The sequence below is a fragment of the Dipodomys merriami genome, unplaced genomic scaffold (assembly GCF_024711535.1).
Source record: "Dipodomys merriami isolate MVZ:Mamm:240054 unplaced genomic scaffold, mDipMer1.0.p SCAF_1444, whole genome shotgun sequence".
NCBI lineage: Eukaryota > Metazoa > Chordata > Mammalia > Rodentia > Heteromyidae > Dipodomys > Dipodomys merriami.
The window spans coordinates 36,766-50,079 of NW_027202765.1; the positions used below are offsets into that span (position 1 = coordinate 36,766).

The 13,314-nt window shown below is 37.5% G+C and overlaps 1 long non-coding RNA gene across 1 annotated transcript in view; it reads left to right on the forward strand.

Annotated features, from left to right (window-relative positions):
• Positions 1-12,670, forward strand: part of LOC138826593 (uncharacterized) — a 47,475-nt gene extending 34,805 nt beyond the window's left edge. Inside the window, exon 2 of the long non-coding RNA XR_011371762.1 lies at positions 12,528-12,670. This is a non-coding gene — a long non-coding RNA (uncharacterized lncRNA). The remainder of the gene's footprint in view (positions 1-12,527) is intronic.
• The last annotated feature ends 644 nt before the right edge of the window (positions 12,671-13,314 follow it).

Genomic DNA, 13,314 nt, shown 5'->3' on the forward strand with positions numbered 1-13,314 from the left:
CTGGGTCTCAGAATCAGATATTAATTGACCTCTTTGGAAATGGAGAAACTCACTCACTCAGACAGAATCTGTCATTCCTTGACATTCTTTGAAGAGATTCGATACTAGGGCACAATGAAGAGAATGAGCTTTCCCATTGTCAGAAGGAACAGGTTGAAAACTAAAAGTGGCCTCAGGTCCCAAAGGGCCAGTCAGAAGCCAAGAGATCACACTTTCCTCCTCATCAGGGACCTTCTAGTAGGAATAGAGTCTGAGCAAAGTCTGACATAAACTGAGACTGGGCCTAAGGTGGAAACAAAAGGATGACCCTCTCTTTGATTACAAGGGAGTTATGTAGTGAGACATGACAACTTCCTTCATATAAGAAAATTAATGTTATCTCATTGCCATTTTGCAGGAAGTCAGTTTCCCCAAAGGAGAAGTTGTTAAATGTTGTGACTGCCAGTTTGCTCTATAGGCTGTTGTCTCTCTCACCCCTTCTCATGTCAGGAATGCATTGCTTCTTTCAGGCACTCAACTACCTGTACTGACTCCTAGGCAGGAATACTGTAGGCTGTTCTTTGGCTAACCTCTTGCATTTAAAGTAGATTAGGCCCAGGCTCTGCTCATGCCAAGAGGTAGATGCAAGAGGTTAATATAATCTCAGATTTGTACAGAACCACGATCATACTGAAAAAAATTAAATGAAATTAATAGTTGAGTAATTTAGGGTTTATAGCCACAAAATTTAGGTAATTATTAGTAATACATCTAGAATCATGGATTAGGAAGAGAACTGTGAAGTAGGTTCAGAATACAATGAAAAGACACACAATAGCCATAACAGGAGATAAGAGTATGAAGGAACTATTGGCATATGTCCATTTATTATCTTAGGAGTGACCTTGGATAGGAGGCTTTTAGAATAATATCTAAAAGAGAGGGACTTGCTGGGCGCTGGTGGCTCACAACTGTAATCCTAGCTACCCGGGAGGCTGAGATCTGAGTATTATGATTCAAAGCAATCCCAGGCAGAAAAAGCCAGAAGTGGTGCTGTGGTTTAAGTGGTAGAGCACGAGCCTTGAGCTCAGGGACAATGCCTAGGGTTCGATTCTTCAGTGCCACATAAGCCAAAAAAAGCAAGAAGTGCTGTTATGGCTTGAGTGGTAGGGAACTAGCCTTGAATTGAAGAGGTGACAGAGAGTACTCAGGCCCAGAGTTCAGGCTCCTTGTCTGGTCCAAATAAAAACAAAAAAATAAAACAAAAAAAACTTCCAAACTTATCTTTTCTCATGATTAAAGAGAGACTGTTTTTACAGAAATTCTCCTTATCTAGCTCAAGGTCATCAAAACTTCAATAGAACTTTCCTGTTGAGATGTAATGCACCTAACTCTACTGAACCTAATCATGGCTGGGAAAGTGTGGACATAGATAATTTTGTTGTATTTTTCCTTATTAATATATAATACTCAGTTATTATATATAATATATATTATAATATAGAATATATTATACATTGTATAAATATATTAAATAGATTATAACATGTATTATGTATTAACAGACTTCCTCATTTTAGATGTAGGAACAGGCAACATATTAAAAGAAAAATGTTCTAATCTCCGAGTTATTTCTCTACCAGAGAACAATACCAGGTTTCATTCTTTTTTTTTTAATTTTATTTTATTTTATTTGTGAACATACTGTACAGAGGGGTTAGAATTGCATGGACAGCATAATGCGTACATTTCTTACCAAGCACTGCAGCCTCATCTTTGTTTACCCTTCACATCACTTCCCAGCCTCCACCCTCCCCTCACAATACCCAGCCGTATCCTTCCCCCACCCCCACCACACCAACATTGTAAAGCTCATTTTGGACATGACAACTTGTAATTCTCATTGTTGCAACAGGTCCACCTGCATGCTTAAACAACTGGTTTTTCCCCATCTCCTCCACAAGTTATACTGACATCAAATATAGCAAAGAGATAATCTTATAAATGCATTAGAAACACATGCATGAAAGAAAAAAACATTAAAATATACATCTAAGTGTTCATTTTCCTGACATCACATTATCCGACCTTTTCCGCTTGACTCATACGTATACTAGATATTACAAATAAGGGAAACCATGGGACGTATGTTACTTTGGGCCTGGCTTACTCACTTAATATAATTTTTTCCAAGTTTTTCCATTTCCTAAAAAATGGGGCAATGTCATTCTTTCTGATGGAGGCATAGAATTCCATTGTGTATATATACCACATTTTCTTGATCCATTCGTCTACTGAGGGGCATCTGGGTTGGTTCCATATCATAGCTATGTTAAATAAAGCTGCAATAAACATATTTGTGCTGGTAGCTTTAGTGTGGTCTTCTTTGTAAACATTTCGGTAAATGCCCAAAAGTGGGATTGCTGGGTCATAGGGGAGTTCTACGTGAAGTCTTTTGAGGAAACTCCATCCTGCTTTCCAAAGTGGTTGAACAAGTTTACATTCCCACCAACAATGAAGTAAAGTTCCTTTCTGTCCACATACCCTCCAGCATCTGTTGTTGTTAGAGTTCTTGATTTTTGCCGTTCTAACTGGAGTGTGGTGATATCTCAATGTTGTTTTGATTTGCATTTCTTTTATGGCTAGCAATGTTGAACATTTCTTCATGTGTCTATTGCCCATCCTTCTTTCTTCTTCAGAGAAGTTTCTCTTCAAGTCTTTCTCCCACTTATTTATTGGGCAGTTGTTTCTTTGAGGATTTGTTGTTGGGGGGTTTAATATTTTGAATTCCAAGTATATTTTAGATATGATACCCTTGTCCGTTGTATGGCTAGTAAAGATCTTCTCCCAATCCGTGGGTTTTCTATTGATCTTTCTAGCTATGACATTTGCCCTGCAGAAGCTCTGCAACTTTATGCAATCCCATTTGTCCAACCTTTCTTTGATTTGTTGTGTTTCCGGGTCTCTATTCAGAAAATTTCGGCCTGAGCCAAGGAGACCTAGGGTTTCTCCTATTCCATCCTGTAATGTTTTCAGAGTGTCTGCTTTGACTTCAAGGTCTTTGATCCATTTGGAGTTGATTCTGGTGCAGGGTGATATATAAGGATCTAGCTTAAGTTTTCTACATGTAGTTAACCAATTTTGCCAGCACCATTTACTGAAGAGGTTGTCTTTCTTCCATTCTATTGTTTTAGCTCCCTTATCGAAGATTAGATTGCTGTAGGTCTGTAGGTTCATTTCTGGGTTTTCAATTCTATTCCATTGGTCCTGAGGTCTGTTCTTATGCCAATACCAAGCTGTTTTGATTACTATGGCTTTATAGTAGAGTTTGAAATTTGGTATTGATAGTCCTCCAGCAGTGTTTTTCCGTTGAGGAGCGTTTTTGCAATTCGGGGTCTTTTATTTTTCCATATGAATTTTTGGATTGCCTCTTCTATTTCCTTGAAGAATGAGGGTGGAATTTTGATAGGTCTCAGGTTGAATTTGTAGATACCCTTGGGAAGAATTGCCATTTTCACAATGTTAATCTTTCCAATCCAGGAGCATGGGAGATTTTGCAATTTTTTAAGTTCTGTGTTGATTTCCTTTTTTAAGATTTTAAAGTTTTCATCATAGAGGTCCTTCACTTCTTTAGTTAAGTTAATTGCTAGATATTTTATTTTTTGTGGGTCTATTACGAATGTGGATGTTTTCCTAATTTCAGCCACACTTTTCTCATTGTTGGCATACAGAAAAGCCATTGATTTTGGGGGGTTAATTTTATAACCTGCTACTTTGCCAAGGTTTTGAATCAGCTTGAATAATTTGGGAGTGGAGTCTATGGGATTCTTAAATACAATATAATGTCATCTGCAAAGAGTGAGAGTTTTATTTCTTCTTTCCCTATTTGGATCCCCTTTATGTCTGCATCTTGTCTTATTGCTGTAGCTAGATATTCTAATATTAGATTGAAGAGAAGTGGAGAGAGTGGGCATCCTTGTCTTGTTCCTGAGTTAAGAAGAAATGGCTTTAATTTTTCAACATTGAGTATAATGCTAGCTGTAGGTTTGTCATATAGAGCCTTTATTGTGTTGAGGAATGTTCCAGGGATTCCTAATTTTTCCAAAACCTTCATCATAAAGGTGTGTTGGATCTTGTCGAATGCTTTTTCTGCATCTATTGAAATAACCATGTGGTTCTTATTCTTGCTCCTGTTGATGTGATGAATAATATTAATTGATTTGCGTATATTGAACCTGATTTGTATCCCTGAAATGAATCCTGTTTGATCATGGTGTATGATTTTTTGGATGAATTGTTGAAGTCGATTGGACAAAATTTTGCTGAGAAGTTTTGCATCAATGTTCATCAATGAAATGGGTCTATAGTTCTCTTTTTTTGATGATTCCCTGCCTGGTTTTAGGATGAGTGTTGTGATGGCTTCATAGAATGTGTTCGGTAGTGAGCTTTCTCTATCAATTTCATTGAAGAGTTTGAGGAGTATTGGTGTGAGCTCTGCTTTGAAGGCCTTGTAAAATTCCACTATAAAAACATCTGGTCCTGGACTTTTCTTAGCTGGGAGGTCTCTTATTGCTGTTTCTATTTCAATGCTTGATATGGGCCTGTTGAGCTGGTATAACTCATCTTGGTTTAGTTTTGGCATGTCAATATTTGCTAGGAAAAGTTCCATTTCTGTAAAGTTCCCATACTTATTAACATAAAGTTTTGAGAAGTATTCCCTTATAATGTTCTAAATCTTGGTTGTTTCCGTGGTGATGTTTCCATTCTCATCTCTGAGTTTAATAATTTGAGTGTGTTCTCTCCTTTTTCTGATAAGATTTGCTAAGGATCTGTAAATTTTGTTAATTTTTTCGAAGAACGAACTCTTTGTTTTGTTGATTGTTTCTATAGTTTTTTTGGATTCTAATTCATTTAATTCTGATTTAATTTTGATTATTTCTTTATGTCTACTGGATTAAGGTTTATCTTGCTGCTCTTTTTCAAGGAGGTTTAGTTGTGTCATTAAATTGCTAGTTTCAGATCTATCCAATTTGTTGATGTAGGAGCTCAGAGCTATAAACTTACCTCTGAGTACTGCCTTTGCTATGTCCCAGAGGAGCTGGTAATTTGTGTGTTCATTTTTGTTGAAAAGCATGAACATTTGAATTTCCTTTTTAATCTCTTCCAAGACCCACTCTTGATTCAGCAGTGTGTTGTTCAGCCTCTATGATATACCGGACTTTCTTTGGTGGCTTTTGGTGTTGAGTTCTAATTTTATTCCCTTGTGGTCAGAGAGAATGCAAGGTATAACTTCAATGTTTCTGAATTTAGACAAGATTGGTTTGTGGCCTAAATTGTGGTGTATTTTGGAAAACGTTCCATGTACTGCTGAGAAAAACGTGTATTCTGATGCTGCTGGGTGAAATGTTCGGTAGATGTCTGTTAAGTCTAGTTGATCTATGCAGCTGTTTAGATCTGCGGTTTCTCTGTTGAGTTTTTGCCGAGTTGATCTATCTAGTGGGGAGAATGGTGTGTTAAAATCCCCAACAATTAATGTCTTTCGATCTATATGGGATTTGAGGGAAACTAGTGTTTCTTTGATAAATTTGGGTGCTCCATTGTTTGGCGAATAGATATTTAGAATTGTAATATCCTCCTGAAGGAGAGATCCTTTAATTAGTATGTAGTGACCTTCTTTATCTCTTCTCACGAATTTTAATTTGAAGTCTATTTTATCTGATATTAGGATTGCAACTCCCGCCTGTTAATGGGGGCCGTTTGCTTGGTAGATTTTGTTTCAGCCTTTAACTTTGAAAATGTGTTTGTTTTTACGGGCAAGATGTGACTCCTGCAGGCAGCAGATAGAAGGGTCTTGTTTTTTAATCCAACTAGACAGTCTATGTCGCTTAATTGGAGAGTTCAGTCCGTTAACGTTAAGAGATAGGACTGAGAGCTATTTGGGAGTGTCTGCCATGTTATCCACCTTCTTGGGGGCTGCGAAAACTGGGTTCTTCCTATGGTTCTTGGATTCTCAGTTTGGGTGCAGTTTCTTGGCCTTTGTTGCGGTCTTGTTGGTTTTCTATGTGTAGGACATCTTTAAGAATCATTTGTAGGGCTGGTTTGGTGGAGATGTATTGTTTCAATATTTCTTTGCTATGGAAGGCTCTTATTTGGCCTTCAGTTATGAAGGAGAGTTTAGCTGGGTACAGTATTCTTGGTTTATAATTGTTTGTTTTTAGGGCATGGCATATGTCATTCCAGGCTCTTCTTGCTTTGATTGTCTCTGCTGAGAAATCTGAGGTGATTCTAATTGGTTTCCCTTTATAGGTGATTACCCTTTTCTCCTTGACAGTTTTAAGGATCTTTTCCTTGGTCTGAGTTGATCCTGTGTGGATTATAATGTGACTGTGTGATGTCCTATTCTGGTCTGGTCTATTTGGGGTTCTAAAAGCTTCTTGTATCTGAATAGGCCTATATTTTTGTATGTTTGGGAAGTTCTCTGCTAGGATCCTGTTAAATAAATTTCCTAGACAATTAACTTCTGTTTCTAGGTGCTCCTCTACACACATTATCCTTAGATTAGGCCTTCTGATGGTGTCTTCCAGGTGTTGGATAGATCTATATTTCTTGGACTTGTCTTGGATGGTTGTATGTTCTTTCTCTATAATATCTAGGCTGTCTTCAATCCCTGAGATTCGATCTTCTGCATGGTCTAACCTGCTGTCAAGACTCTCTACTTTGTTTTTTATCTCTTTTCCTTCTAATTGGTCAGCTTTGATGGCTTCAAGTTCTTTGTTGAAGCTCTGTTTTAGGTCTTGTAGGAATTTCATTACTTCCTTAATTTGGTGTTCAGTGTTTGTTCTCAAATCACTTAGTTGATTGGTTATGGTTTCTTTGGACTCCCATTCCTTCTCTTGGGTTCCATTCAGCATTCCCTTTGTGGTCTCCCTGACTTCCTTCAGCTCTTTGTTAATGGATTCCATGAATGTCTTTAGTGATATTTGTGTATTCTCTACCTGGTCTCTCAATTCCTGAATTACTATTTGATTAGCTTCCTCCCGTCTGTGGGATTCCTGCAGTTCCCTTTCTTCCCATTCGGGGGATTCCTGCAGTTCTCTTTGAGTGTTCTCAGCCTGCTCATGCCATTCCTCCCTTTCTCTTTGAGTATTCTCAAGTTGTTTACGCAAATCCTGTATCAGTTTTTGAGTAGCTTCCTCACGCTTATGATATTCCTGTATAAACTTTTGGGATGCCTCCTCTCTCTCCCTTTTCACGCTCATACAAGGTCCTTTGCAAGTTGTCAAAATTCTCATTTATCATGTTTGCCACCAGTGTTTGTGGCGCTATTTGGGAACTCTCTTCTGGGTTGTTCATTATCTGTTCTGACCCCTGATTATCAAGATTGGGAATTGAGATACCCGGATTTGCCATTTTTCTTGTTTTTCTGGCTTACTCTGCCCATTTGAGATGAAAATAGCACCAGTTTTGTTCTAGAACACTATCTTAAGGCAACCATCAACCAACGTTTGCATTTATACAGTCAATAGTCTACAGATACATTCTAGTTCAACAGATACATCTATTCAACATCAAACAACTATATGTTAATGGGTTTCAAACTGCAGAAAAGAATTTGGAAAACCAAAAATTTTTAGGTTTAGGGAGAGATGTGGGTAAAAAATAGGAATAGATTGGTGTGGGGAGGCACAGGGAGAGTTAACTATGTCCTAATCTCAATGCAGGAAATAGGTTGGGTAGGATGGAAGTAGAGAGAGAGAGAAAAGGAAGAAAGTGAAAGGGAAATGAAAAGAGACCAGAAAAAAATAGAAACGTAAAAATTAATATTATTATGGAGATTAAAAGACCATCTATTTAGAGAGGAATGTGAGTATATTAATAGAAGGGTAGGGACATAGAGGAGAAGTGCAAAACTTAAGAAAATGCTTAAAATATTATATAGGTATAAAGAGGTAGAACTGCTATTAAGGAATTTAAGTCTCAGAGGTTTTGAATTGAGTAATAAATTTTTGGATTAAGTGTGTACACAATGGGGGATAGGGTGTAATAGTCAACTATGGGTTTATCTGAGGATGTGCAGGACAATAGTTAAGTCACATACAGAAGATCAAAAGAGAGGAAAAGGTGAAAAGGATTAGAAAGGGAGAAAAAAGATCAGAAGTTCAGTAGAGCTAGACAAAAAAAACAAAAAGATAGTTAAGAAAGAAAGAAAAAGAGAAAGAAGACAAGAAAAGAAAGGAAAACGCACATTCATGTATTCCTAAAATAAAAATTATAAGAGGAAAAAAAAGTTACCGGAAAATAATTATTTTTTCAAAAAAAGGCAAAAATTAAAGATTAATAAAATTTTTAGAAAAGGAAAAAAAATTATATATATAAAAGGTACCAAAAAAAAGAAAAAAAAGAGAAAAAAAAGAAAAGAAAAGAAGAGGAAGAGAAGAAAAAAAAAGTTCTTTGATTTTTTTTTTGATTTTTTCGGAGGGGTGGGAAGAATCCTGTATCTCCCCTTTGTCTGTAAACAGCCTCTTGTTTGAGTCTCTGGTCAGCTTGAAGTCATGTGGCTTGACTGGTTTCTTAAGTCAGTTTGTTCGAACAGGCAGAAAAATGCTCTGCTTTACCCAAGATTTTGAGATGCCCCTCCCCGATTAGTTTAATGGAAGGGTGATCTGCTTTGAGAATCACAAAAGAGGGGGATGCAGTGGTAAGGCTAGGTTCTGGGTAGAGTTGAGGTCTTTCAACAATCAGTAGCATTTTCCTGGGGATATTTTGTGAAAAAAAAAACAAAACTAACAGAGCCCCGCCTGGAGCCGTTCTCAGGGTTTCTGTTTTTCAATTGATTGTTGAGGCTGCTAGAGGGAGAGGCAGCCTCTGGCTCTGGTTAGCCAGTGAGGAATGCCACTCCAATGGCTGGTGCCTGAGCTAGGTGACTTTTCCCTGGATGGAGCCGAGTCTGGCAGGTCACTTCGCCGCCGTTAAGTTCTTGTGACCTGCTAAATGACTCGTTTTATTCCAAGGCCTGGGTTGGAGCTGGCAGCTCCTCCGAGCTTTGTCGGTATCCAAGACGGAGATCTCCGGTGCTGGGGGGGGAGGGGTGGCCTTCCCTCCTCCGCTCCCTGAGAAGGAGTGAGGATATCGGGCTTCTACTCACATGGAGTCTTGGATCCTGGGTCGTCTCTGGTCTGGGAACTGCAGGATGAAGTTGTCCGCTCCTTGTCATTTCTTGCTGGTGTTGAGTAGAATCCGCTCGCCTGCTGTGTCTGGCTCCTTAGTCCCCGACTCTCTGTGTGAGCGCTCAGTTATGGCCCCAGCTGTGCCGCGACCCTGCAGCCGCCGCCGCCGCCGCGGTGGCTGGCAGGCGCTCAGATGTGTCTTTTTGCCTTGGCTTCCCCCCTCTTGTCTAACTCTCTGTCCTGTGATGGCACACTTGGTGTGATTCTCTGAATAATATTGAATATATAAAACTATAACAACAGATAAATAAGTGAATAACTATGTGCACACACTCCCAGTCACTTTCATGTATAAGACTTTTTTTCTTTGCTCTTATTCACCTACATAGAGAGTACATGAGTTGCCCTTGAATTGTCCTGGAAGTTCTTTATTGGGATACTGTAACTTCACATCTTTTGTTCCCTAAGTAGTCAGATGCTATGTATTCAATAACAAAACTGTTACAAGCAAAAGTATCCACCCTGACACACAGAGGAACTTGGATTTCAGAAATGCCACAAATAAGCGGGAGGTACAGCAGTACTTTTCAAAATTGAATATACTACATATTTATTAGAAAGCTTGTAAGAAAAAAACTTCAGCATAGGATGATACACTTGAAGAAAACTACAGTTTAAATTACATATAGCCGGGGGCTACAATAGACAATAAATAAGAATTAAAAAAAATAAATTACATATGACATCAATTTACAAAGTTCCAGGACATTTCCCTACTCTTGAAAACTAGAGTAATACATATTAAAAATAAATAAATGAAAAGACAAATGTTTTATACCAAATTTCAAAACATACTATATGTTATACAAAGGAAATGCAATAAGCATGCATTTTACAGTCTAGTAAAATCATATGGCATGAAGAATCTGATTAACTGATTCATAAAAGTCAATACAATGCAGTTAAACCTTCCGTTATCTCACGTGGTAACTTAGCAGAATACTTTCAATCTATGGTGTCTATTTTGCATGTTATCCAGCCCTATCCATCCCACAATGGCAGAAGGCTTTTCCTGAGAAAGTCCAGAGACCCGTCTACTGTGAGTGCTCAATGTAAACCTGTTCCAATTCTCTTTTATTTGGGCATGTGATAGACTGACTATCTGTTAACTTGCCAAAGGCACAATTTGGACAGGTTTCCAGTAGTGATATTTTAGCTCTCAGAAAAAAAGGGAAATTGAAGTCAGAGGGAAAATCTACCAGATCTCTGAAAGATTTCTATCATTGTGCTAAACCTGTAGCTTTCTACTGACAGTTGAACAAACTGCAGTAATTGCCACTCCAACGACATGTCCAAAAATTGGCTTTCCAAATATTGACCTATTTTCACTTTGGTAAATCAAGACACACTATTGTGGCTCCGTTTTACTTAAACTATCAGCTATGGTTGACCCAAAGGATAGTTGAACTTACGAATTTCTTAAATTTTAGGTCTTCACACAATCACTTCATAGCCCTTAAACATTAAAAATACCTACCCATATAAGTCTGCATTACATACTTATTACTGTTTTTCTTCATTTGTCATGTTTTACATATTTGGGTATCCCTGGGCTTAGCTCTGTAATATTCCTTCTCATGTTTTTTTTTTTTACCACTGAGTACAGTAATTATTTCTGTAGTTTTTCTCCATCTCTGTTTACTTTAATTCAAGTCCTTAATAGCATCCTGTCTACTGACAACTCCTAACAACTGATTTTAACAAACTCAAAATATCCCAAAGTGAGCTTTGATCTCTATCTACAAACCAATCCCTCATTACTATTTGATTAAGTGATAACTCTCCCAGCTGTCTTCTCAAAATACCTTGGAGTCATTTCAGACTTACATACTTTTTCACACCTCATGTTTAATCTATGACCAGGTTCGACAAATTAACTCACTGTATATTTTAGGAAGCATATATATGTGTATACACACACACACACACACACACACACACACACACACACACACAAACACACACACACACACACACACACATATATATATATATATATATGTTATATGAGTGCTAGTACTATGACTAAAATTTGCGGCCTAGGTTCTTTTATTTTTATTTTGTTTAGGGGGGGGGTCCGGTCGTGGGGCCTGAACTCTGGGCATGGGTGCTGTCCCTCAGCTCTTCAACTCCAGGATAGTGCTCTACCACTTGAGCCACAGCACCACTTTCAACTTTGTTCTTTTTGCTTATGTGGTGCTGAGGAATTGATCCCAGGACCTCATGCATTCAAGGCAAGCGCTCTATCACTGAGCCACCTTCCCAGCCCCTTACTTTTCTTTTTGGTTCAGTCTTTATTTGGTATAAAGATCACCTACAATGTCATTACCCACACCCTTTTAATTTAAAAATGTGTATATTCTGTAGCAATGTTATTGCCATTATAACCATAATTAGGAAGATATTGTGGGTTCATCTGCTCCATACATCTTGAAAGGTAATGAATGTGAAACCTACAGAATATCCTCAGATATGCCTGGTGGAAACCTGGATTTGAATTATGGTTCTGCAGCTGATCCGTATTTGGTACTTGGGAAATTTGTTTGGCCTTGTTGCCTACTTCTGTTTTTAATAAAATAGTTAATTCATTTCCTAACTGGAAGAACTATCTTGAGCACGAAAATTACCCTAATGCAGGTGCAGTGCTTGGAATGGTGACTGCACACTGTGTAGTAGGTCCCAAAGAAGTCAGCTTCCATCAACATTGTCAGAGAATCCTTCCTGAAGGCCTTAAGAAATATATACCCAACTGCTGTTAATATCTGTGAAAACTTATCTTTACAAAAAAAGGTCTTGTCTTCATATGAAACAAAGTAATGTTGGGGCTGTCCTGTGGCTTTTAGTCTGAAGGAGTTTTGCCTAAATTTTATTCTTACACGATTAGTAGTAGCAGTAGCATTCTTTAGTGCTACCCTTCATTTTTCTAGTTCTGTGTTGCATTTGGAATACTATTGTAACAATTTATAATCTTTGTTATTAGAATAAATAAACTAAAACTGCTGAAGTTTTAAATAAAGAGACAATTTTAGGTGTGCATTACATTTTATGTGCTTAATACTTTCCTGAAATTATTCCTTTTAGGTTATATATCCCTAACAAACTATTTTTTAACATTTCTTATATGATTTATAGATTTATTTTATGATTCTTATATGATTTCTTAGAGATCCATAAATAAAACATCTCAGAACAGGAAAAAAGTAGGTAAGAAGTTATAAAAATACTATTATGGTGTCTTAATGGCTAAGTGTAAAGAACATGTAACAAAACAGTTGGAAGATTCATTTGCTCTTTTTTCTATTCTCTCACCCTTCATTGTAGAAACTTTCTCACTATGAAGTGCCAAGTCGTCTGGACATTTCAAGACTCATCTCAGTGACAGAAGTGATGGGATTAGGACATGTGCTCCTATGACTGGCTTTTAGGAAGTTCACAATAAAGCAATACCAGTACATATAAAGAAACTTTTGTGAGTGATGTGCATTGACTTCCTCAATTGCCAAAATTAAATTCATATGTCAAAACATCAAATTACTTACATTATAATATATGCAGTTCAACTGGCATTACTAACACTTCCATAAATCAAATGCAAACTAAAAGCTCTATATCAAAAACCAACATCTAAGGCAGTGTTGGAAATACAAGAAGAAACACAATAAATCTTATAGAGTGAGATCTTTAACACTGGCAATGAGCAATGATATCTGAATTTTTCACCAAGCTTGGAAAGTTCAGGTGTCCACTAATGATGTGATTAGAGTTTCGGAGTTGACCTTGGTATTAAGATTAGAGGTAAAATTCAAAGACAGCTAAGGTTGCTGCAGTATTGTAGCTCTATACAATGTGACCCTCCCTGATAATGGTAAAGCACAGAGCAGAAGCTAAGTCAGTAAAATGTATAGGAAGGATTTTCCACTGAGAATAATTGCAGGGGGTGATCATCACTCTTCCATTGAAAATGTACAGCCCATCATTCTACTTTAAACTCTAGAATATTTCTGATCTGAAGACAATTATAACACACCGATGTGCTGTGAGTGCTGACCAGTTTAGGTGTGTATTACTATAATATATGTAAAATCTTTAGAGGTATGGAGTGACCTGT